The sequence below is a fragment of the Panicum hallii genome, chromosome 8, assembly GCF_002211085.1.
Source record: "Panicum hallii strain FIL2 chromosome 8, PHallii_v3.1, whole genome shotgun sequence".
Classification (NCBI taxonomy): domain Eukaryota; kingdom Viridiplantae; phylum Streptophyta; class Magnoliopsida; order Poales; family Poaceae; genus Panicum; species Panicum hallii.
The window spans coordinates 14,948,732-14,953,413 of NC_038049.1; positions in this window are offsets into that span (position 1 = coordinate 14,948,732).

The following is a 4,682-nucleotide window of genomic DNA, read 5'->3' on the forward strand; positions in this document are numbered from 1 at the left end:
CGCACCATCTTGCCTGCTGCCGTAGCCACTCCCGAGCTAGCTTTGCTCTCGCTCGTCCATACGCGCCACGCACTGGCGCCTGCGACCGCTAGCTCTCCAATGCCCCACATCCACACGCCGCTCCGGCTCACGCCACCTGAGCCACTCCGCTCCACCCCACGCGCCGCAACCGCCGCTAGGGCTTGCCTGCTCCCACGCGCATCTCATCTGCGCGCCCACGGCCAGTGCCGCTCACGCCATCGCGCTGCACAGCTCCTCCTCCTTTCTGTGCGCCAACACGCCTCCACTCGCCCGCGCACACGCGCTTGCTTGCGCCACCAGAGCCTGCTTCTGAGCCGCGCCAACCCTGCTGCCACTCGCCTGGGGACCGTCCGAGTCCGCCGCTGCTCACCGCGCGCATCCAACCCGTCAGCGCCTAGCCGGCCTTGCTCCGCTCCTGCACCACCGCCTACGTGCCGCGACCTGGTGCCGCGCCGCCAACGCCGCTCGGCCCTGCACACCGGCTCGCACCCGCGGCGCACGCCTGCCCCGCTCAGCCTCCGGCTGCGCGCCGCGCGCTGCAGCTGCGCCGCCCGCACATCCGCTCGGCCGCCTGCTCTCGCGCGCCGGCTACCGCAGCCGCCAGCCGCGCCGTCCCTCCTCCGTCTGGGCCGCCGCGCTCTGCTGCCTCGCCCCCACCCGGGCCTGCCTGCGCCGCGCGCCTGGCCCAGCGCCGGCCGCTCGCCTCCGCCTGCCGCGGCCCGCGCGCCTGGGCCCCCTCCACGCCTGCGCTGGCCACCACACCGCCAGCCGTCGCCTGCCCGCCTGGAGCCGCCGCCAGCGCCCGCCCGGGCCCGCCGCTCCGCGCGCCTGCGCTGGCTCGCCCGGCCGCTGGCTGAGCCGCGCGCGCCACCAGCCCGCGCGGCCGCCTGCCGCTGCTGGGCCGCCCAGCACCACTGCCTCCAGCGCCTGGGCTGCCGCCTGCCCTGTGCCAGCCCAAACGCCCTGCGTGCTGCGTGAGGAAGGGAAACAGAGAGAGAGAGAGGTACCGCCAGAACAAAAACACCAGGAGAAGATAAGACCGATAGAGAGAGGAAAAAAAAACAGAGAAGAAGGTGGATTGGAATTCCCCAAGGACTTATACATAATTTCAGAAAATTATAGGGACCTTTCTGTAAAACAAAATTTCCCGTTGATTTAAAACCCTAATGAAGAAATGCCCAAAACGAAAGTTGGAGAGTTTTTCAAACTCTACAACATTGCTTTAGGGCCCAAGTTCAAAAACTCAAAATTTATATTTTTATACGTGAAGTTTTGAATAAAAGTTGGATTTGTACTGTGTTTGTCCTAAAGAATGAAATTTTATAAAATTCAGGACCTAAATGCAAGCATTTATGACATGTCATAATGACGGGATAGAATCGTCATAATGATTGGATAGACATGTCATGATGACTTGCACTTTTTACACTTTAGCCCTGAGTAAATTTAAAAGTTACTTTTGTCAATCAAACATTTGCATAAAAGAACTTACACTTTTATAAAAATTACACAAACACCCTTATTTTTACCACTTTACCCAAAATTTGTTTATACACTTCAACATATACATTTCCAATGAAACTTTTGGATATATATTTTTTTACAAGACATAAGGTAAGAAAAATATATTTCACTTATTTTGAAATTACTCTTCTCCAAATGCATTTTGCAAAAACAACCCTAGGTTTTTCTGTAATTACAAAAATCCCCTTTTATTTGCACTTTAAATTTTCAAAAACTTCACATAAACACACATAAACTTTATACAAACAAACACATATTTCACACTAACAAAATATATGTCTAGTTTACAAATACATGATCTGTCACATAAACCAACTCGATGCATCTCTGGGATTTAACTTGCTACCAGGAAGACTGTACAAAGCTTGGCCGAAGCTGCTACATCTGATTCGTCTCCCACTCTGATCTGGAAAGGAATTATCAGCCAGAATAGGGAATTTGGTATGTGGTTCTGAAAATACAAGTGACCCCATAACTGAATGAACCACCAGGGACCGCCGGTTCTGAGTTTCTTTTGGGAGAGCAGGCTTGAGGACATCAAGTGAAGATACCTATAGACCTCTCTTAGGAACAATTTGCCAAGGCCAATAGTATCACTTTTGGCCAGCTGATATGCTAAAGAGAGATAGTTTTTGGTTGGGGCAAGGGAAGGACCACAAAATATGAAGTGTTCCAACCAGAGATTCAAGAAGGTCGTATGTTCTTTTTCAGTTACAGGGCCTTTGGTTTTGACATGCTGATTCAAATAGGCACCCTAGTTTGTGCACTCTGTTTTGGAAGAAAGCTTGTATGAGACCTTAGACAGTCTGTAAGCAGAAGGGCTAGATGATGAATGTCTAAGCCGGTGATCATCACCACATCCAGGAGGGTGGAGTCACTGGGCCATGGCCAAACAAAAAGCAGTTCAGGGCATCAAACCAAAAATAGCTGATGGTTTTCATAAGGTTTTCATTCTTCTCGAGAGGAGACAATGATAGAGACAGAGCATCGGCTATCCCTATTGTTTCCCATGTGGATTGGTAGGCTTTTGCTACTCTGTTATACCAGGAAACCCAGCCCTCGGGAGGATTTGGCTAGCCACGCAGGCTGTCGGTCCAGGAATCTTAATCTATATCTTGGCTTACAAATGGGATCCTGTTAGCCTCACAAGAAATCAAATCTACTAGACTCTCATAAGAACGAGGCCCAAGACAAAAGGAATTGGGGATCGAAGGATGCGGAAAAAGGATGTCTGAAACCTGAAGAATCGATAAAGCCAAATAACAGTAAAGGATCATTTAATGCTTAAGGTGTTCGAGTAATTACTCCATTAAATCAGCAAAGGTTGGAGTTTTACCTTCAGACCAAGGACGCCTGCATCGGCATTCGAGGGTTCTGCCATCTGAAGCTCCAATAGTGAGTCTTGAGTTCGCGTTCTGTGGCTTTGATCTGGATTTTGCGATTGAATTTATGAGCGGGAGTTTTTGGAACGCAACTTGGATTCGGGGAACCTATGTAGATCTGTTTCGGGAAAGTTCCGGATTTAAGCAGAAGATGAAATTGGTTCAAGGATCAACTTAGATCCGGATTGGCATTTTGAGGAAAGGAACCGATGCGTTGCCATCAGCTCCCGGTGAATCGGCTTCTCAACATTTGTTGACTAAACATAAGATTTCCTTCATAGGGAAGAGCATTACAAAAGGGGAGCCGATTGCTCCTATAGCCGATCTATCGGCTCTGTACATGGTGGTCGTTGCTAATCCTACGAACTACCACCAGTAAGTGCCTGAGACCTTGCGGTGCTTGATCAGAGGGGCCGCGCTGGTGTCGCTGTTGTCGCTACCGTCGTCTCTGCCACTGTCACTGCTGTAGCCAATGCGGCCATCAGTTTCTTCGTCATCCTCTGACAACCCGCCACGTAGGAAGCCTCCTGCTGTCGAGTCTTTCCTCGGTCGATGTGTCGTCGATTTCTTCCTCCGAGGAGGAGAAATCCCCTCCCAAGACATGTCGTCGTCGTCATCTTTATCCAGTTCCCCGCCAAGGAGGAGCTGGAGATCTTCACCGTCAGTCCGGGATTCATCATCCTCTGACCAGGTCCGGAAATCCCACTCTTCTGCATCCCAATGCAGAGGAGCGCTGGCCTCATACGCGGCTATGGGATCAAACTCCGGAGTCACCTCTTGAGTTGTCTCGGATTCAATGGAGATGACAGAGGAAGCAGAGGATGAGGAAGCCATTGCGGGAGAAAGAGGGGCGTACTGGTGCAGTTGCTATCGGCTCGAGGAAGAAGACGAATGAACAAGTTTCCAGGTCGAGTTTATAAAGGCAGGAACATGATATGGATCGGCACCATGATGATTTCCAAGAAGTTAGATGCAGAGTAGTCACATCCTGTGGAAGTGGAAGTGCCACGCATGTACAGATTTTGGAAGTCGAAGAGGCGAGGTGACGGAAATAAAAAAATGGTTTCAGAATTATGATTGCCAAAACCAAGGGGGCATGTGTTATCGCCATAATTTGGCTGGGCTAGAAGGTGGGCCGCGAGCAAGATGGGCTCAAAGGATAATTGTAATGGGCTTGCGAATCGGCTCCTGCGCGAGCGGTTTAAGACCAGGATTGGCCGTATATCTAGATAGGTGTATGCGTTTAAATTAGTTTAGATATAGATAATCAGGATTCGTCAGTCAGGATTAGTTAGGAAAGGCAAGTCTCCGGACTATAAATATGTACCCTAGACTATGAATAAAAGGACAAACAACATCCATCACAAACAACTCTCGGTGCATCGCCACCCCTGTTCTAGGGTTCTCTCCAGGTAAGTGCTATGCGGCCCCGATCACGCCTCGCATGATCGGGGCAGCATTGTACCCATCTATTATCTTTGTGTTTCTCATGCTGAAGTGTTGTTGATGGCAAGTAATACTAGTTATCTTAACATTTATAGGGATGCATCGGCTTTTCATACTGTATCCGTGCATTGTTCATCACCTGTAAATGTTTAGCCATCCTCGTGCTCGATCCTGGGTGTAAGGGCAACATCATGCTCTGTTTTGATTAGAAGATCCAATCTGTTATGGTTAGTCTTTGTTCATCAAAGATTTGGCTTAATATCCGCATGGTTAGGCCCTTCAAACGAGTTGAATGTTCCAGCAATATGT